This window comes from Barbus barbus (assembly GCF_936440315.1).
Source record: "Barbus barbus genome assembly, chromosome: 44".
Classification (NCBI taxonomy): domain Eukaryota; kingdom Metazoa; phylum Chordata; class Actinopteri; order Cypriniformes; family Cyprinidae; genus Barbus; species Barbus barbus.
Genome location: NC_136722.1, coordinates 6317614 through 6340946, shown reverse-complemented (window position 1 = coordinate 6340946; position 23333 = coordinate 6317614). Strand labels below are relative to the sequence as shown.

The window sequence follows — 23333 nt, the reverse complement described above, 5'->3', positions numbered from 1 at the left end:
AATCGGCATACGCCACCTATGTTACTACGATTATGCTTGCTGCGATTATGAGCTTAATCGCATTATTTAGATTGAAGTTTTGCGTTTACATGAGGTAAAGTTTAAATCGCAATATCGTCAAAATCTCATTACAATCGCATTAAGAGATTTTATTCCAATACAAGCTTCACTTTTCTGATGTAGATGTTGTAGATCAGTGGTCGGCAACAGGCAGCTCACGGGCCAATAGTGGCCCGCCAGCAATAATATCTGGCCCGCGCCCGTAGCCAGATTATTTTGATAGCGGCTGGTTCTGAAATAGATCTGTCATGGCAGCAACAGTTACTCACAATCAGAGTACGTGAGCGGAGCGGTGTGATTTTGAATGGAACGAGGAGCGGATTTTTTAAAAGTCGGAGTGTCGTGGTTTTCACTCGCTCCAAGAGCGCTCCATCACGAGTACAATTCATGGCAATGACCCGTAATATAACTGCATTAAGCAAGAATTCACATGTTAAACATATTTAGCTAGATAGATCACTATAAAAGGATCACTCAAATCAGAAAGAATGTGAAGGCTGCAGTGGACATGAGTGGGAAGTTATAGTTCAAGGAATTTATTTGTTCCTTCAGAATATTTTCAGCTGACAGCTGACTTTTTTTTCTCAGAATTGCGTGATATAAACTCGCAATTCTGAGAACATAGTCTTTTTTCCCCACTCAAAACGGAACTTTAACTCTCAATTCTGGCTTTATAACTCGCAATTGCGAGATTATGTCTCACAATTCTGTGAAAAAAAAAAAGTCAGAATTGTGAGATAAAAAGTCACAATAACCTTTTTTGTGATATTTCAAACATACTGAAATACTTTAGACACGGAGCGGTGTTTCTTATATCACTGAGCGCGGAGTGATTATTAAATGCTCGGAGCGCGGAGGGAAAATTGTTGACGCTCCACTCTGCTCACATACTCTGATCGGACACCGCCACACAAATGTGGCTTTTTGTAAATGACTGTCTCAGGATTTTACACAGAGTAACAGCTCACTACCAGTTACAAAATACACCGTAACAGTCAGTTACAGGCAATTCTGGTTGCCCTTTTCATCAATTAATCTCTTAAATTATCCTTCGACTATATTCTGGTCCGCCATCTAGTGTGAAATTTGTTTTTGGCCCGATGCCAAACTTACCTGCCGACCCGTAGTAGATGATTTAAATTAAACAATATGCATGATATACAATATACAAGTTTTATACATGAGAACCAAACCAACACACAGCACTGGGCTACCACATTAAGCAAAACAGACAGGCCTGAATTAATATATCAAAAACATAACAGTTCCCATTTGGGGGTTTTTTGGTCATTTTATCAACACAATTTATTGAATTCCACCAGCAGAACAGACAAACAGAACTGGGCTTTGTGCAAATAAACAAATATACCTGTTCAATAACAGTTAGCCCTCATTAATATTCAAAGGACATGTAAATGCAGCCAAGAACCTGTACAGTACCCACTATATAGACAATGATGTAGCTTAGCGATGACCAACATTTCTGATGATATTCCACAAAATAATTGACAATTAAAAGCCATTACTAATTTCTATTGCACTCTTTGTGCAGGCTACATAAATAAAACAAACAACGTACAGTGAAATATGTCTAGCCTAATTCATGAAGAAGTTGTTTTTATTAATTTACTTATATTGTTTAAATAAAATCAGTCCAATTGATTGCAAATCAGTGCAGAGGTGTGAAAAATGCTGCAATCAATCAATCAATCAGTAGCTGGAAGGTTACTGAACTTGTGAGTCATCATGAAAATACAGCCTAGCTGTATTAGTCTGGTCTAATTGTGCATCTGCGCATATCTAGCTTACTTGAACATACCCAACAAATAAAGGTGTGGCGGGTGCGCTAGTTTCCTTTGCATTGAAAGAATAACGAAAAACGACTGAAGACTCACACCGTCTCTACACTGGACGAGAGCGGCATGACAAAATACAATATAACCCATTATGATCAGTGATGCGGTCTACACTGGATGCGGTGCAACACGACAAATCACAGACAGCAAACTGACAGCACAACGCATGCACTGAAGTTTTGTTCCGAATACACACAAAGCACATGCAAACGAATATGTGAATCAGATTGTAAAGAGTAGGGTTTGTATAAATTAATCTGAAATCAGATTGGATTAATTCCAAAAAGTATCCCCCGGTTTCACAGACAAGGCCTAAACCTAGTCCAAAACTAAGATGTAAATCTGAGCTGTTTCAACTGAAAGAAACTTGCACTGACTGATCTTAAAACATGTCAGTGCCTTCGATTTGTCTTAAGATGCACACCAGTAATGTTTTTTCTAATGCATGTTTATAAAAATTACTGTCCTATTTGTTCAATGTCCTAATTGAACTATGGCCTAATCCTGATTTAGTCTAAGCCCTGTCTATGAAACCAGGCCTAGAACAATTACATATACCTAGCATGACTCCTCAACAGCAAAACAACTAAACTCTGCTGGAGAAGTAGGCCTATGTCATTTATGTGCCACTAGTATCACCAAAACTGCTACAATGATGAGTGATTTCAGTCAAGTTCCCAGAACACTCCACCATCTCCAACTGGTTGTCACAGGTTGATTCAACGTTGCCATGTCTGGCTGGTCAGAAAGCTTAAACAGCTGCAAGTTTTAGAGCTCTACAGACCAACAATGTTTAACATTGTTGGGGGGAAATCAACAATAAAAACTGTTTAGTCGTCTCTGAATATGAAACCGGGATAGATGACAGTATTTTGACATCCAAAAAAAAAAAGATGACACACAGGTCTTCATTTGTTTGTGAAACAAAATCTCATTTTGTATTGTTGCATTAGTTCATGTCATGCTTCGTGTCTTAGCAGCATGGATACATCTCTTCCAGGATGAATTATGCAGCAAAATTTCTATTGGCTTAGATGGGGAGGAAATTTTCCCACTGGTAAATTGACGTGACAACACCGGTAATACCAATATCAAGGCTGGGGGTGAGGGGGGTTGGTTAGTTTGAGTTTTCCCTCTTTTCTTTGCTTTCCTTCATTTTTAAATGGCTTGTAAAAGCGTTGTACGCATTTTACTTTCACTTTCAAATTAGCGGCAATTCGGCATCAAGCAATTGTTCGTTTAAGTGTTTCCTCTTTTCCTAGCTTTTAAATAGCTTGTAAAAGCGCAGTACGCATTTTACTTTCACTTTCAAATTGGCAGCAATTGGGTGTTGATTTAATTCAAGTAACAATACAATGTCAAAATCATTGAACTTAACAAAATTTATAAAATTACACCATGCTATATCCATAATACAAAATAACTAATTAGGCTACACAAAGTTTAAATAGGTATACAAAGCTGAAAATCAGCAAACACTGTGGAACCAAATAAATAAGAAACATAGAACGTTTGTTAGTGAAATGAATAGGCATGTGCACCTTTATGTAAAATAAAATAAACCTAGGTTCCTGATCTGTGATGCGACTGTTGTTCGGCGCTATGCATTGAGCAGCCACATTCAGTTTTTAATTGTAGTGTCTGTTCTCTAACTAAAATCAAAAACGATGCTGGGGCTAAACACAGACCGTAAACACAGACTATCGCAGCAAGCCTACTGGCTGAAAGATTTCTACTAGGGGTCGACCGATTATCGACCTGGCCGATTATTGGCACCGATATTAAGCATTTTTATGATAATCGGCATCGGTCATTTTCAAAACCGATGTGCCGATAAAATTATTTAATTTTGAAACGCGCTATTTGGCTCTGATGCAGCCTGTCGGAACTCACCACTCTGTGGCCAAGAGCAGTCTCCGCCCACCGCGCATCTGATTTGTTGAGAGTCAGGAGTCCGACCAATCAACGTGGAAGACTAAAGGCACTCTCACACCGAAAGCGCTTGCTAACTGGTGCTGCTTCACGCATCAGTTCTCTCTCAAAGGCAGCAGCAGACCTTGCACAAGTTGCAATAAATTACAATCCACTACACTGAAGTTGTAAAAACCTCAATTTTATCTATTTATGGTTTCCGAGATGGGGGAAACGCAGGGGGAATCGCAGAATCCAGTCATATGGAATTTACTGTATAACGCGGAGTCACGGAATTAGTCAAAGTTTGGATGAATTAATCAAAAGTAGGTCAGTACACTTAAATCGACTCATGATATGAACTATCTGTAAACATTAAGCTGCAAAAAGACTATTTAAATATGAATTCTGCATGTTCGGCGTGTCTCTGTATATGTGAATGGCACAGACGCGCGGTTTTGACACACACACACACTGAAGTGCGCGACGCTCGCGGTGTTTTCCGCATCTGCCATGTCACTAAATGAGGACATAAATACATGAACATCATCCCCAGAACTGCTCTGAGAGTTACTTCATGAGCATTTGACTGTTTCGTTTGAGTAAAACGATCGTCATATCATACATGGGCTACAGAAACTTAAGAGGTCCTCATGGCAACCCGTCAAAATAAAAGTTCGGTTTATTTACTAATGCTACTACAATTATTACAACTTTTGTTTAAAAGAACAATCACACAATACGCTATTTCTTCCATGTTTTAATTTTAATAGTAAACACATTTGTTTGCCAAAAAATAGAGTTCAACTCTCATTTGATTAAAATATAAATTAAATGAATGTTTTATGCCTTCATTTGCACTGCTCTGTAAATGAAAACTAATGGAAATTACTGTCACATAGGCCAAGACTAAGATACTGTCACATAGGCCAAGAATAAGTTACTGTCACATAGGCCAAGATTAGGATGACGGAAATTGGGACATTTCAATAGGCTATTGAACCAAGTGAGCCTATAACACGCTATTAGTGTTATAGTTTCATTAAAATAGTTGCGGTCTTCTTCGCAACTTCTACAATGGAGCTATGAAGACAATTAAATTATTTACACGTATTATATACATTGCGCTTTTTAAATTAATCAATTGATGTGCATTAGATGATGAATTGAATAGTCACCTCTTGTAGGTTATGATTTAGTCAACCGAAAATAATTAATGAAGAATTATGAGAGGTTATGCTATTACACATACATTTCTAACATGTAAATTATTGAAGCCAAATACTTACATTTCCCCAAGCTGTTTAGCTGTAGTATTTAGTATTCATAGGCTTAATCATGAAGCATACAGTGGCCCCACTTTTAACTCTCTCTTTATATATGACCCTTATTGTAGATGGATGCATGGGGGAAGACAAGAGTAAGAAGTGCAACCAACACTAGGGAAGGCCGTTTTTGTCAGAGCCCTTGTTATTCTTAATTTTGACATTCATTTTCATTTTTACACCAGACATATATATCGGTTCAATATATCGGTTATCGGTCTACTTGGTCGGCATCGGCCCTGAAAATCACATATCGGTCGACCCCTAATTTCTACCACTGCATGTTATATCCCACACAACCCTGTGCCTTAGTGCAGCATTCTCTCCAGCACTGAGAGGTGAAAGAGAAGAGGAGAGTAGTGCTGTTGACTCATAGCTGATGATCGTGAGCACAGCTGTGTGTGGATGAACACTGGGGAGAGATGCAACTCAGTGTGATGCCGCAGCTCTCCATGGAGCACTGCTCAAATTAATTTAGAGATTTTATTCAGCACAGTCATGCTGAGGACAGAGGAGGAAAATGAGGGAGGAAAACCCCTGCCCCCAGCAGAGAGGCCTGCACCACTCCTAATTTGAATGCTGCTTTCACTGCCAGCGTCACAGGGCCCCTTCTCTACCTGACCGCAACAGCCTGACAGCAAACACACTCACTGCGCTGAAGGAAACGGAAGTCATTCAACGGTTTATATATGACGGTATCTGAGAGACGAATATTTAAATTAAGCGAAATTGCAGGGCTACACGATTAATTACATTTATGAAAGATAAAAGATATGGCCTTGTGTGATATACTTAAATATAAAGTCTGCATGTGATTCCTTGTGCTGTCTCAATTCTATTAAACACACTTCAAATTAGCTCATGATATAGCGTTTTCAATGGCTCAGAGCTGTTTGATTTAAATCTGATGAGCATTTAATTTGTTTTAACATTCTGAACATTTCTAACCACTTTCTAAACAAATTATTTTACAAATCTAACACTACACCAGTCACAGAAAGAGAGACAGGAAACCTCAAAAGGTATTTACTCACTTTTCCACCAAATAAAGGCTTGAGAGTTTAAAAAGGAAAAGAAAATGGCATCTTCTGAATAATACTATATTAAATAATATTATCATCAAGAGGAATAATAATTAAGTATTATATTACAATAGACTTCTACTAGGGCTGGGCGATACGGCCTAAGAAAAAAATCCCATCCCCCCTACTTAAAATAAATCTGCAGATTAGGGCTGCGCGATTAATCGAAAAAAAATCACAATCTCGATTCATACATAAATGCGATCTCATTTCTAAATGATGGCGATTCACTTCCGTGTATTTCCCTGCATTCAGATCATGCTGCATTCACGCGTTATTGTTCACACTCACACAACAACAAAACACTTAATTCACCAATCAATCTTGGTGCTGACACACCGTCATAGTGATAACAGTCTGTGCTAGGGTATTTGCATAAGGCGATCTGATTGGCTGACGCCTGCGTTGGCGCTTGAAAAGTTTTCAACTTCTGCCGCATGCAACGCCAGTGAAGTGACGCGAGGGACCCACAATTCAGTTCGGCAACGCTTGACGTCACTCCATTCAAAGTAAACGAGAGGCGTTGACGCCGACGCCCCGTGTGAATGTGAATATTTTTATTTATTATTGTTAATGTTCTCTCATGTTCAACAATTTAAAGCTTTAAAATGATTCACTTTAAGGGGTCTAAAATAAAGAAAAGAGACAATTTTGTGTTACTCCAGCACTTTATTATACTGAATGTCCTGTGGGTTTTTTTGTACTTGAGTGCAAAACATTTTGGTTGAAAAAATGAGAATCGTGTAAGAGAATCGTGATCTCAATTCCCATGGGTTTTTTTTGGCGGGACGATGACGAATGATTTACAGATCCTGAGCACCACTGACAAGAATATACTGTCAAGTTCAACAGTATGATGAATAAATATTAATGGTAACACTATACAATAAGATGTCATTTGTTAACATTAATGTATTAAATAATACATTTATTACACAATTTATTAATCTTTGTAAATGTTAATACAAATACAGTCGTTCATTGTTAATGTTAGTTCACAGTGCATTAATGTTTACAAACACAACTTGTGATTTTAATGTCTATCAGCCATCGGCGATGGACGGTAGCATCGTCTGTCGGCCCAACCCTATATGACAAACGCGCGGGAGGAGGGCTGAGCCCATTTGGAACTACGGGAGCCCAGAGGGGAGCGTCTGCGGATGTTAAAGATAAAACCGATTTTCATTCAAACAAGTCGATGTAAACTACACATTCGAGTTAATCGATAAAATCGATTTATCGCCCAGCCCTAACTTCTACTTGACTTACTGGGTTCTAATTAAGTGTGAGTGAAAACTGGGCTGAGACTCTACTATAACTACAGTGAACCATAAATCAATTTTCATGCTCAAGAAAAAAAAAAAATTTTTTTTACACATAAAATGTTTTACATTTATAGCCTATATCAGGAAAGCCATTCGACGTCTACAGCTCATTAGCCATCTAGGATATAAATGCTAAATATATACACTATATTACACAGTCATTATGTGTTTAATTTGGTTAGTGTTGTCTTCATTTTTGGAATTTATGTATAAATAATATCATCAAGTATGTGATGGAAAAGCGTACAGGGTTGTTTATGCTCCGTTCCCCCTCTCTCATAATCACTTGGGAATCTGAGAGGCTCCGGTCAGGCACAGGACTCCTCTGACTGTGGCTGTTCAGAGAACTCCAGCCAATCAGATGAGAGATGCCTTGCTATGATTCAGTTCGCCTTGCACTCTTATCTGAGCCTGTATTGGCTTGGCTGTAAAAAACAAGACTATGCGAGCGACATCAATTCTGCAGTGGGTGACTTCAGTATTCTGCAGGCTTAGAAGAAACATTGCTGTTAATCTACACAAGAAAGACCGAACGACAACAACAAACACTTGAAGTCTTTCAGAAGGGGGCCTTTTGAGAGGCCTAGACTGCCTCCTCACTGCCATATTGTAAATGGAGTAACCTCTACAGCAAATACTGTAGGGCTGCATTTAACGATTATTTTGATAATCGATTTATCACTTAGACTTAGCTACATCTAAATGCTGCCACTTCACACTGAAGTTATTTGTTGCTTTTGCTTAGTTCCTTTCATCAAATGCTGGCTCAGCCGTTGACGCTGGCTCTATTATGTTGTGTTTGTAGTATATTCTGTTTTTCCCATGGCATTAGGTCTTGCTCGTTTTGTTTAGATGTACTTTTATGTTTACACTTTATAAAGTGCCTTCAGCATTGACTGAACTTTGCAGTTTATCAAGTAAACATTCTTAGTACCGTATTGTTGATTATAAGATGAACGATTGTTGAATAAAGTCGCTATTTTGGTTTTCTTTGCATACAAAAAGTATTCTCATCGCTTCATAACGTTACGGTTGAACCACTGAAGGCAGATGGACTATTTTGACGATGTCTTTCATACTTTTCTGGGCCTTAACAGTGTTAATTACTTGGCAGTCAATGGGACAGTCACAAGCCTCCCATTTCTCATCCAAAATATCTTAAATTTTGTTCCGAAGACGAACAAAGCTTTTGCAGGTTTGGAACGACATGGGGGTAAGTGATTAATGGCAAAATTTTCATTTTGGGGTGGAGTAACCCTTTAAGCACTGGATAATGCTGATTGTATTGTATAAGTGGTATTTTTACATTTTTTATTTTATTGAGCTAGTTTCATTCAATATTGAACTTTATCCTAAAGCGCCTGCTTGTTTTTATGTGCAGATGTTTTCTTGGAATCACAACACTCACTGGATACAAGACAGATACATAGAGGCAAAACAAGTGGAAAGGTCTCAGAGATGAGGGACAACCCTCAGAAAGTTGATGGACTTTCAGTATGTATTTATTAAATTGTCTTTTGCAGGAATATTCTTAATTTAACAGAACAAACTCAAAACAACATAATTTGTGGTATAATGTTGATTCCAGCATTTTATTTTAATCCTTTGCTTTAAAAAAAATATTTTACCAAAATTGTACAAATTCTGTTGATTGACCTTCATTTTTATAGAAAGTTAATGTTCTACTCAGAATATGGCTTATTTTTTTTAACAGGTATTTGTAGTTATTTTGTGATGCTATGTTATTTTTATTATAAGATTTTAACTGTTGAAAGACTGAAAATTGTATTTTAACAGTAAAAGCCTTGCAATGTCTTTCTGCCAGTTTTTAAAGGGGACCTATTATGCTCCTTTTTACAAGATGTAAAATAAGTCTCAGAGTGTGTATGTGAAGTTTTAGCACAAAATACCCCACAAATAATTTTTTATAGCTTGTTAAAATTGCCACTTTTAGGGTATGAGCCAAAACGCTCTGTATTTGAGTATGTTTCTTTAATACAAATGAGCTGTTGCTCCCGGAGAAGAGTGTGGTGCTTCAAGAGCTCAAGCTCTGGCATTAGCAGTGCTAGTCTTTGCAAGTAAACATTCCACTATTAGTACAAGCCTGTTATCTTTACAGAAAACATACTCGGGTTCAAAGTCAGTCATCTGATTGTACTGTGCATAATAAATTCGCGTTTATGAATTACACAGACGGGGAGCACGGCGGGATATAAAAAACAACATAGCTGGTCTCATGGTGCATGGCATGCTATCACAAACTTTATAAGTCCCACTCATGATTATGATCTCAATAAACTCAAGTGATCGACTCACTCTCTCTCTCTCGATCGAAACATTCCATTTTCACGATCATTCATGAAAACAGCACCAGTGAAAACAGGTTGTCTGTCATTTCGAAGCTGAATTTACATACGTTTTTCTTTAGTTTTAATTTGCCTAACTTTCGATCTGACCCTTTTTAAATGGTGGGCATTTATTCAGTTGGCTAGAGCAGTGCTTATTGGGGAGAACGGAGGTGCGCTCGCTCTATTGGTTAGTAAGACCGCCACTCAAGGCTGGCAGTCATGCAAATGCTCTGGAACAAAGTAATATTGTGTCCAAATCGCACGCAACGTCTCAAATCGTGATTGCGATTCGATTAATCGCACACCCCTAGTTCAAACACCTTATAAAAGTCATTTTTCCATAATAGGTCCCCTTTAATAAATACTTATTTGCAACATCTTTGACTTGGTTTTTATTCATTTGTAAATGTATTAAGATTATGCTCATGATAATGCATTTATATCAGCATTTTACAGTTTACTGTTAAATTATTTTTTACAGCATGCTAAATTACTACAACATACTCTTGGATTTAGGGGTATTTACAGGATCTTATTGGCAACTTTTGTTGCCAGGTAAATACTGTACTTTAGTGAAATTACTAAATATTGCTGTAAAATAAACTACAAGTTTAATTCAATGTGACTAAAAATACTACAAATTACTATTTCACATACAGCAATTAACTGTAATTTACTTTGCAGTATTATACTGTAATCCATTTTACAATTTTTACAGGATTTTAACGTTTTTCCAGTAACATCCTGTAAATCCTACAGTACATTTTTTACAGTGTAATGATTGTGCAATCTATCAACTATATGCATGTCAAACTTTATGATGAGCTTTATGTATTTTTAGAAAGTATGTCATGACCTAAAATGCTTTTAATGCAACTGAATTTGTATTTAACGTGATCGCAGTTTAATAAAAGAGACAAACATTCTAACTTACTAATTTTAAAGCTTTCATTTCCACAGTTATTCAAACAGTGGATAAATTATACAGACAAATGAGCAAAGAATATTTACACTATCAAAGAACATTATCACCGACTTCAGTCTAGTGCAAGAGTAACCACTTAAAAAAAAAACAGTCCTATTATAATCAATGAAGCTGTCTGCATGATAAAGGAATCTCTCTGATTGGCCATTGCATTCATAAGCTCAACAGAATCGTATGTGATTGGTTATAATGCGCAACGCTGTAAACACGTAAAAGCAAATACGCAAAATGAACAGATCTAAATTTAACACTGCATTTGACAGTTCATTTAATTTTCACTTTAATGGCGACAGCCATAATAGATTTAATTTAACTGTTCAGGGCATTTCAGACTGTAGCCAGGGGATCACCATGTGATATCAACATGGTGTCCATGAAGTGGCAACCCACCCCATGTAGCTTTTCTAGAAGAAAGATATGTCTAGAGTCAAATCTCATGTGAGATCATCATTTTACTTATATTCCTCTAAACTGTTATTTCTTATAATGCTCACGGTTATATGGAATACCCTCACATCCCTGTCCAGCTCCTCACTGGAAACAAAAAATGACATGCTCAAAAGTTGATTTTCAAGCATTCAAACAAAAATACATATGCTAACTAACGAGCAAGAGTAAGGATGCTACAGAAGCAACAAACTTTTCCAGTCCAACTGCTGTCCAGTGATGAAGAACATTCATTGACAATTGAGACGTCATATTTTTGAGATCTCAAATTTTTGTACTTGAGTCAGTTTAAGTGTTAAGTTTAAAATGTAGATCTAGAATGTTCCTTTCGTACTCATGTACTCCTAACATGTAATTAAATATGCATGGAAAGTGTGGTGGTACAGAGCCACTCAACCCCTGAGCCTTATGGCATTTTTTTCTGACCATAATCCTATTGTTCGAAATTATTGCATGTCACTTTTTTTTTTTTTATGTTAGTGCAACGTAAGCAGTACTGTTATCGTCGATTTACCTCATGTATCCGTCTACCTCAAATTTGCACAGTTCTTGAGGAAACTGATCTCATTTCTACACTGTTAAAAAACATTTTAACAGAGTTAAGTGTTGTTGTTTTTTTGCATTTATTTCTGCAGTATGTTTGATTGTGGCAAAAATGTTTGAAAATAGTGTTTAACCTTAATGTGCATGAAAATATGAAGGCACTTTTTGTTTTTTGTTGTTGCACACAAGTGTATGAACACTGTGTAGTATGTCTTGCAAAATGCATTGAAGCATTAATAAATTGATAGAATGTAACAGGGTGGTCTTGCTGTTCTTTTTGTGTGTGTTGTAGTTAGATTTTGTTGTAGCACAGTGTGATTGGGAGGGGTAGGATGAAATACTTTGGGTTTATTGATAAAAATTATGTAAATGTGATGCATTTTAAGTACATTGGGTTTATTACCTAATAATACATATACATGTTTCTTATGCATTTAAAACAAAGTGAATTTATTGGTACTATTATATAAATCTTATTATTTACTTGTTTCATTTACATAAGGTTGGCGAATTTGCATCACATAAAGTTTCTTAGTTTAAGTTAAAAATATGTATTTATTTTAAGTTATAAATATAATCAAAATGGATGGAAATTTTATATGCAATTGAAATACATAAATCTTAACAATTGGGCCTTAATATTTGTTTGAGTGTTGAGTTAACTTCCATATTAACTCCTTAAATCCTTACCAAACCTCCCAAATAAAATTAGAATTATTATTCAGTTTGATTTTTGAAAAATTTTCAAAGATTAGATCAAATTTGACCATCAAATAAAACGTCTCTTTCCAGCTGTTCTTGTTGATCACTACATACCCATGGGATACGTGTAAATGCAAATGCCACAAATGTGAGTTTATTACGTGAATTATACAAAGCAATAAAGATAACAGGTGCAAACACCAGGGATGAAGTTGCTAAATATAGCATGTACACAAAAGACAGCATGTAGTATCCTGCCAGCTAATTCCAACGTTTATCATTAGCAACTTAACAGCTTTAGACTTTGGGAGTACGGTGAAGTACCAAAGCGTCTACATCTACTAATTTTTAGGAACATGTGCAGGTTATCATAACATGTGCACCAACATGAAACAAAATCTGTCCTCTCCAGTACAAAGGCCTAAAGCTTATATCGGCCAAGCACTACTAAACTAGACTTTTTCCTGGAAAGCATCAATGTTGAAACAGCACAATTTCCACTTACAATAAAACTGTGATGGCCATTATGGATATGGCCTAAGTCTGTAAAAGCTCTTTATTACTTCACCTATCAACAGTAAAATGTACAATTGTCAACAGTTCTAGGAAAAAAATGGCTTACACACCATCAGCACAATACACTCCAAATGTTTTGTCTCATTAAAACAGTCATGATTAAATACTACACACTCTCTAATTCCACTTTGTCAGTAACTAATCAATTAAAGATCTCTGTCAACTACATCAAGCTTGATCAATGTGATCAATATGCAAACAGACGTTAAAGCAATGCTTACTGGTGGAACGGAGTAATAAGGATGAAAAATGGTCGTAAAGAGCTCCAAAAAAAAAAAAGAAGAAGTCAATTTCCTTGGCAAAAGCACTGGATCCAGTGAGGGGAAAACACGATGGATTTGTTAGTGGAGTTTTCTTAGTTTGATCTGAACACCTAACCTTAAATACGAAACTTCAGCACTTGAGATAAAGTCATCTATGATAACACAAATATATATATATATATATATACACTTAAGTGGAAGTATGAATGATATGACAGAATGTTTCTTTATCATTATTATAGGTGTTCAATTATTTATTTAAAAGAATGTTACTGGTTCAATACATTCATGCATGATGTTGATTACCACAAACATTTCAGCTTCTCCCTCCCTCCTTTTTTTTTTTTTTTTTAAGTAAAAAATGAGGTTACAGTAAGGCAGATACAATGGAAGTGAGAGTGGGGTCCATTTTAGAGGGTACAAAGGCAGAAATTAGAAGTTTAAAAATGTATTCAAGCATTTAAACTCATATCTTAACACTTAAATATTATTTGAGCTGTAAATTTGTTTAAAACTATTTTTAACAGTGTTACAGTGGTATGCTGTCATGGCAAAATGTGTCAAATTTGATATAACAAATAAAAGGCTAGTAAGTGATCTTTCAACACTAAAATAATTTTAAGGTAAATGTTGTTTACATATATTGGCTTCACTAGTGAGCAGTTTAAAGTTTACTAATTGGCCCCATTGCCTCACATTGTAGGTGCCCCACTGTAACCTATTTTTTCAGTGTTATTTTTTATTAATTATTATTTATTTATTTATTTTTATGAAAATGAGTGACAAGTCCCAAAAAAATTTGTGGGAATGAACACTGGTGATTGCTTTGATAAGACCTGTATTGTGGTGTCAAATTATTCAAATGATTAAATACACACCGGAGCCACGTGGGACTCTGTCATATATTTGCTGGAAAATGTGTCATGATTAGAGTGTTAATGATATAACCATCTGTTTCAGTCCATAAATCGGATCCATGAACCAGACAGTTGCAGTGAGCCAAGAGCAGGACAAGACTTCTATGACATGCACGTATGTTAATAAAAATCACATTATGGACTTTATCATATCAGAATATACAGAGGACAACAGCAGAGAGTGGTCAGTACAAATTCACACATATAAACTGGAAACCCCCGTTAAGTCCAAAAAAATGATATTCATCAATATTTACACTACCGGTTAAAAGTCTGGAACACTTTTTTTTTTCTCTTGTTGAAAAAGTCTCTTATGCGCTCGTATTGATAATGAAGACACTAATATTGTGAAATATTATTACAATAACTTGTCTATTTTAATATACAAGTTCAAATGTAATTTATTATTGTGTTTACTGTTTGATAAAGTCTGGGTTTGAGGGAAACTAGTTGTTTAGTAGCTCTTAACTTGACTGGAGTAAGATGAAAACAAAACAACGTCGGGCCACAATAACTCTTCTGGACTAAAAACAACGGCATACAAACTTAGTTTATAACCCAGATACATTTTTTTTCTCGTTACTTCCTCGTTGTCCTTTACAGTCCCATACGAAACACAATACTTTCAAATGTGAAAAAGAAAATGCAAATCCAGTTTTTACAAAGCTTTTTATTAATGCTCACGCAATAATAGTGACAATTTTTGCTAAATCATACGTATTTTACGAGTTGCCAATTCGTATGAATTTGTACGAATGACCTACACCTAACCCTGCCCCTAAAACCTACCCGTCACTGGGGTTTAGACAAATCGTACAAAATCTTTTTTGTACGAATTAGCCACCTCGTAAAATACGTGCGAATTGGTCGTGAGATAGCGTTGTTTTATACAACAGTGCAACACAACCGTGTACCCCCCCCCCCACCCACCTGACCACACCACCCCCCCTGAATTTTTTTTACAATTCGACCACTGCATATAATGTTTAGAAAAACCTAATAATTTTTCTATTCATTAAAGAAACCTGAAAAAATGTATCATGAACCATTATTAACAACTGAATACCAATACTAACTGAGCACCAAATTAGCATATTACAATGATTGCCAAGAAATCATGTGATGCTTAATATTAGAATAATGATTGGAATTGGAAAATTCAGCTTTGCCATCACTGGAATAAATTACATTTTAAACCGATTCAAATACAAAACAGTTCTTTTAAACTGAAATAACATTTAATAATAATAATAATAAAAACGTTATTTCTTTTGAAAAGAAAATGTCTTTCGAAAACAAATTTCTTTTATAATTATTCCATAATAATTATTATTTTATCTGCATTGAACAATATATTGTAGTGTAGTGTATACTACACGCCAGCAACATGACAGCCTTTATATTTAAAATAAAAGGCCAGCATAACATGGATTGAAGTGCCATAAGAAACAGTAACAGCACTCTTGCCACAGCAAGCACAGCTCTAGTGGATTCAGACTTCGTTCCAGGTAACACTGGTAGATTACAGTAAACTGAGTATGCTAGGGCAAGTCAATCCTTCACCAGATACTAGTCTCAGTAACTTCTCACTAAGACAAATGTGACGAAATAGCAACTTGAAACTCAACAGCACAGCCTGAAGTGAGCGACTGGACATTAAGATGCCCAAAACAGAGGGCTTCTGGTGTCAATGATCACTGAATGAATGCATGTAACACCCAGGTACCGCAGGACTTACTATGAAAACAACATTTGGCTGCAAGTGTCACTGCAGAAAATGTGATGGTCATTTTCCACCATGTGATTCTAAATTCAAACAAGCACACTTTTTTAATTTGGCAGTAGCTTTTCAAGCACAAAAACTTGGTAGGTTATTTACAACTTTTGTTTTCAGTCCATTTTCCCAAAGAAGGACTGTGATGAATAGGTCAGATCTGAACTCCTCTGGAGAGGCTGCCATTGAAGCAACTGAACTCAACCAATTCTCATGTGTCTCATTAAACTACTTAAAGTGTAAATTGGTCTCCTACTATTATAAGAATCGTTCAGCAGAGCTGCAGAAGCAGAGGAAAGGCCATCTTCAAAATGGAAATAGCTTTCTAAATACTGTGCACTATTATTTGCACCATTTATCTTAACAGTCACCATCCAAACGGCAGCAAGTGGGGTTCAGTTATCATCTTGTTTTTTTTATATGTCTTAACTGTAGATACTAGGTAGTCTGGTCAAGTAATGAGTGAAGAAAATATTAAATCATCATATTGGAAATGCAAGGTGCATTCTGTCATACAGTTTTGCACATATTGTGGGACATTCTAAAACACTTAACGTGAAAAACGCTTAACGTATTTAAAAATCGACCAGGGAAACCCAAATTTCTGTCAAACCTTACTTGTAATAAACACTAACTACTGTCAAAAGAGCAAGCCCTTAGTCCACAGATAAAGTGAATAATTTCACGTTAAGCGCTTTCTCCCCCATAAAAGACTGTTATAAGGAAACAGCTTAACTTGGCTTTATGTACCTTAACAACGACCGGGGAAAACCACATTTCTGTCATTTTAATTGTAATATATATGCAGTAATTTGACTTAAAAGCCATCGTGTATTGCGTAAGTGTTAAAAGGTGTTGTACTTTACATGACTAGGCTACATGAAATGAACATGAGACCAATCACCGCAAAGGAGGGGTTTGGAAAAATGAATCGTTTGGGAGTCGTTGAGCAAATAAGGTAAACACAAATGCATATTATAAGACAATGAAAGTGTGTCTTGACCTTGCATGCATGTCAACCTGTTGTTGGGGACTCCCAAACCCAAAATATGAACATTTCATAACCTATAATAGGGGCACTTTAAATAAATGTGTAACGTTGAAAAGGAAATCGTCACTGTCACTGCATATTAGTAGAAATCTTGCTTTGGGATGAACCAAGACTCAACTCAAATTTAAGTAAGCAAGAAAGAAAAAATTGGAAGCAAGTGACTATAAATATAAACATTGTTTTTATTTTTTGAATTTTCTGTCTTTTTTTTCCTTTTTTGTCTTTTTTAAGGTTTAACAGACCTTCAGATGTCTGCAAGTTTACATAAACTTGTATCACAAAAATATATCACCTTTTGTTTATACTTTAGGAATTGAAGTCATTTGTCATTCATTTCATTATGTTACTTCTATAGATTTTAGCGACGTCCAAAGAATTGGAGGATTGGCGAGAACACATTTGGCGTTTATGATAATCAGTGCAAGCAATAACTAACCTGCAAATAACACATAAGATATATGCATCCCTGTACTGTGGGTCATCCTTACGTGTAGTTGTGGAGCAGAGTGTCCAGTCCTTGCTGTATTTACAGATCCGCTGCAGGATAGTGGTGTAATCTGCTGCGTTTACAGGTACTGTTTGAATAATTGTCTCATATGTCTGTACTTTTTTATTATAACTTAGTTTTTCCTGCGAAAGGCTTTTTGGTGCCTCATATTTCTGAATAAGGGAATGAATCCACAGTCTTGCTTTTAAGCTGTTTCCTTAAAATAGGCTTCTATGGGAGAGAAAGCGCTTAACGTGAAATTATTCACTTTATCTGTGGACTAAGGGCTTGTTCTTTTGACAGTAGTTAGTGTTTATTACAAGTAAGGTTTGACAGAAATTTGGGTTTCCCTGGTCGACGTTTAAGTATGTTAAGCGTTTTAAAATGTCCCCATATTGTGCTCTGCCAAAATGTGCATTATACAACAGTAAAGCCATCTAGGTATTCATTCATACAGAAAATATGAATAAAGTGCACAGTAAATAATCTATGCCATTCCAAACACAGCCTTGAAATGTGGATAACAAATACAACCTTATTTATAATGCCTAGAAATACAATACATGGACTGCATTAATGTATAAAAAAGTTAATGCGATTTCGTAATAAATAAAAAAAAAAGACAAAATTGCTTTTAAAGAAAAAAAACAAACAAACAGTCAACGAATATGAGCTCATTTAAAAAAAAAAACTGTTAAACAATTATTCATGAAAGAGAAATAAGTAGGTCTCACTGCTGTCAATGCATGACATGTCAGCTAACCCTTACCAGCTGGAAAAACACATCTATTAGCTACTTGATTAAAACTCTCACAACTAAGGAAGTTAGATTCCCCAATCAGCATTTTAAAGCAGCAGTTTAGCCCTGAGGATAAAGTCTGGGTTTGTGGGAAACTAGTTGTTTAGTAGCTTTTAACTTGACTGGAGTAAGATGAAAACAAAACAACGTCGGGCCACAATAACTCTTCTGGACTAAAAACAACGGCATACAAACTTAGTTTATAACCCAGATACATTTTTTTTCTCGTTACTTCCTCGTTGTCCTTTACAGTCCCATACGAAACACAATACTTTCATTTCTTCTGAAGGTTATGGAGTAATCTGTCATTAAAGACCTCGATCAAACCAAGACGTGTATCCGCGGAATGATATATGCGACTTTATTACAATCTGTCATTAAAATGTCTCAATGTTACTCTTCAAACAGGCTGCAACTATCGCCACTTTCCGATGAAAACCAAAACAACACTTGCGTTTCACTTCAAACATCAAAATATCGCACCTTTCACCAAAACTACAAACACATAAACACACGGCAGAAAGCGTGAGGAATGATGAAGAGCAGCTAATGCTTACGGAATTGATGCAATTCTCTCTTTTCCTTTCCAGCTTCCAGCAACTTAACTCAGAATATAATCCAAGAAGAAACTTTTCCCAAAGCTCTCATGTGGATTAGGCGTTTGGTACGATATTTCAGGTCGAAACATTCCTCATTTGGGTGAAAGAAGCATAGTTTTCCTCGATTATATGAATTTTAAAGTTGTAGCGTTTACTCCATCATGGTGGCCATGTTTAAGAGACCGAAACACTGCCTGTCACTGCAACCGACAAATAGACCCACTTTAACGTTTAAGACAGTGTTACCGTTTTAATTTGCGCCCAACTCCTACAGAACATCTACAAACCGAATATATGACGTGTGTTGTGCTAAAAATAGAGGTTATTTCGCTTTAAAACTACATGAAGGTATTTTTTAAAAGTCTCACTGACCCTGCGGAGGGATACACAGGGACATACTCGAGGTGAAAAGTCTTCTCCGTCGTCAGCGGTGGACGGTAAAACGCGGAAGTAGACTCTAGAGATTGAGTTGGATTGAGTGCATGTCGCCTGGCGGCGTACAAAGGCAGTATTACTTAACTCAGACTCTTTCATCATCTTTCAGCAAATATGTTCAGTTAGTACATTATACCCCGGTTTCACAAACAAGGCTTAAGCCTAGTCCTGGACTAAAATGTAAGTCTGAGCTGTTAAAATAGATCAGTGCCTTTGTTTTGTCTTAAGATGCACCCCAGTAATGTTTTTTTTTCTAAGGCACGTTTATAAAAATGACTTAAATGTCCTAATTAAACAATGGCCTAATCATGGCTTAATCTAAACCATTGTCTGAGAATTTAGCATTTTAAAACACCCCAGCAAATGACCAAATTATGTTTGTTTGTTTTAGTAAAAGTAAACTTTTTTTGTTAATAGTTTGCATATAGGATACATTTATTTACATGTGTAAAGTTAATTTCTTTCTAATTGCCATACTCTCACCCCACCACTATTGCACTACTCTGAATAATACTTAAAGCATACAACAACAATAATTAACACAAAAATATCTACATAGAATATTATAAAGCTCACCAATCATTGTTTTTTTTTTTAAAGCAGGTGAAGTCTTTTTGTTTCTTTACCAGCAATGTAGACAAATTCAACCAATCAGCAAATAAATGCACACTATTTGAATTTGATACGGGAAAGCCCCTTGAGATGCTTCATCTCATTTTCAAGGGGGACCCAATAGTGCACGCATAAAACAATATAAGATACAACACAAGTAATATACCAAAAAAAAAAAAAAAAAATGTAAAAAAAAAATGAATGCACACTATTCCATCTCAGTTATTTTCAGCTTTCATTGTAACTATAGAAAACATACCAAAGATACAATAATAAAACACATAAAAGCAGTGTTTCATAAGTACACTGGTAATTCTTTTTTCCTAATAAAAAAGGGGCTCATTAAAGGTCAAGGATTCTAGGGAAGATGTCCAAAGCAGTCCAGGTGCAAGAGGAAATGAGCTTCTTGGCCTGAAAGAAGCACCAGTGTTTGAAAGACAGTGTCTCACTGATGCTTCGACACATTTCCTCTTTCCCGCTCACTGAATGATCCACGCTGTGTGTGAGAGCTTGTGCATGAGACTGGTTACAAAAGGGTGTCCTCAGTGTTTAACAACTAAATTGATTATTTTCAATAACAAACACTTCATGGATTTTTAAGGGCTAACTTTTCAATACATATTTTTTATACGTTACCATTTTACGCCTCTAACATAAAAAGAAGAAAAAAGCCTACAGGAAAAAATAACGGCAATTAGGCCCTTTGCAATCTACACGGCCACACACAAATCTATTTGGCATGACAATAAAAATCTGTCAATTTAAGCCACTTTAAGGTTGAATAAAGTTCCCCCTTAGTTTTTCCTGTGTAAAAACACCCCATTTGTGGCCTAATTATTCTTTTTTGTTAGCTGATGATGTGCTAAGCTAATGCTAAATGCAAATTGTGTAGTATTCACTCAGTTCACAGAGAATTCTTTTTAAAGCACCCCACTGGTTAATGAGAGGATGTACAGGGCTTCAGTCTGATGAGACACTTGTCTCATAATTGGTGGGAACATATTATGTGGGTGGTCTTGGGAAGACTGAATCTACAACTAAGATCATATAAGAATTACATAGGTGTTGTGCTTTATGCACACGGCCCATTAAAATCATGTTTTTTATTATTATTCCAAAAGGACTCATACAGGGAAAAGTGTACTGTTTTTCCCAAAATAACCACTAGATAAAGTCAAGATCAATTTTTGTTGTAACTATGGACTTTGTAGAACATCAGTTATACACTCACCTAAAGGATTATTAGGAACACCTGTTCAATTTCTCATTAATGCAATTATCTAATCAACCAATCGCATGGCAGTTGCTTCAATGCATTTAGGGGTGTGGTCCTGGTCAAGACAATCTCCTGAACTCCAAACTGAATGTCAGAATGGGAAAGAAAGGTGATTTAAGCAATTTTGAGCGTGACATGGTTGTTGGTGCCAGACGGGCCGGTCTGAGTATTTCACAAACTGCTCAGTTACTGGGATTTTCACGCACAACCATTTCTAGGGTTTACAAAGAATGGTGTGAAAAGGGAAAAACATCCAGTATGTGGCAGTCCTGTGGGCGAAAATGCCTTGTTGATGCTAGAGGTCAGAGGAGAATGGGCCGACTGATTCAAGCTGATAGAAGAGCAACTTTGACTGAAATAACCACTCGTTACAACCGAGGTATGCAGCAAAGCATTTGTGAAGCCACAACACACACAACCTTGAGGCGGATGGGCTACAACAGCAGAAGACCCCACCAGGTACCACTCATCTCCACTACAAATAGGAAAAAGAGGCTACAATTTGCACGAGCTCACCAAAATTGGACGGTTGAAGACTGGAAAAATGTTGCCTGGTCTGATGAGTCTCGATTTCTGTTGAGACATTCAGATGGTAGAGTCAAAATTTGGCGTAAACAGAATGAGAACATGGATCCATCATGCCTTGTTACCACTGTGCAGGCTGCTGGTGGTGGTGTAATGGTGTGGGGGATGTTTTCTTGGCACACTTTAGGCCCCTTAGTGCCAATTGGGCATCGTTTAAATGCCACGGCCTACCTGAGCATTGTTTCTGACCATGTCCATCCCTTTATGACCACCATGTACCCATCCTCTGATGGCTACTTCCATCAGGATAATGCACCATGTCACAAAGCTCGAATCATTTCAAATTGGTTTCTTGAACATGACAATGAGTTCACTGTACTAAAATGGCCCCCACAGTCACCAGATCTCAACCCAATAGAGCATCTTTGGGATGTGGTGGAACGGGAGCTTCGTGCCCTGGATGTGCATCCCACAAATCTCCATCAACTGCAAGATGCTATCCTATCAATATGGGCCAACATTTCTAAAGAATGCTTTCAGCACCTTGTTGAATCAATGCCACGTAGAATTAAGGCAGTTCTGAAGGCGAAAGGGGGTCAAACACAGTATTAGTATGGTGTTCCTAATAATCCTTTAGGTGAGTGTATATGATATGAGAATAGTAAGGCCAGTAGATAGGGAGTACATGTTATTTAAAAAATATAATTATAGAATGACAATTTTTTTCAGACCTAGTCTGTGGGGTAAAACGCCCCCAGGGGGCATGGCTTAATTACTGTAGTTACTGTTCTGAACATCAACTCCTGTTTTACCATCAAGTGTATATTAAATAGTTGGTTGAATAAAAATATCTGGACTTTATATTTAAAAATTAGGCTACCTCAAGTTAGCATCAGGTTCGCTAGCTAGTTACAGTGCCGTGAAAATGTTTTTGCCCCCATCCTGTTTGTTTTGCATATTTGTCACACTTAAAAGATTCAGATCATCAAACTAATTTTAATATTACACAAAGATAATGCAAGTAAATACAAAATGTAGTTTTTAAATGATGATTTAATTTATTAAGGGAAAAAAGCTGTCCAAACCTACCTGGCCCTATGCGAACAATTAATTGCCCCCTCCTGTTAAATCATGAAAGAACTGTGATTAACCACATTATTTTAGAAAGCTGAGTTAAATTTCACGAGCCAACCCCAAGCCTGATTACTGCCAGACCTGTTGAATCAAGAAATCACTTAAAACCTGTCTAACAAAGTGAAGCATTCTTAAAGAGCAACACATCATGCCGCAACCTAAAGAAATTCAAGAACAGATGAGAAACAAAATAGTTGACATGCATCAGTCTGGAAAGTGTGATAAAGTAGTGCTTTCAAAATTAGCGCGTTAACGCAGGTGATTAATTTGTTCAGTTTTGTTAACGGAGGGGCGGAGCCTA

General features: G+C 36.5%; 1 protein-coding gene across 5 annotated transcripts in view; it reads right to left on the bottom strand.

Moving 5' to 3' along the window:
- The window catches only part of LOC306863589 (histone-lysine N-methyltransferase 2C-like), a 150581-nt gene extending 131332 nt beyond the window's left edge, over positions 1 to 19249 (bottom strand). For all 5 annotated transcript variants that reach the window (XM_079407012.1, XM_079407014.1, XM_079407013.1 and 2 more), the window contains exon 1: positions 19009 to 19249. The gene's annotated coding sequence lies outside the window, so the exon portion shown is untranslated. The remainder of the gene's footprint in view (positions 1 to 19008) is intronic.
- Between the last annotated feature and the right edge of the window lie 4084 nt (positions 19250 to 23333).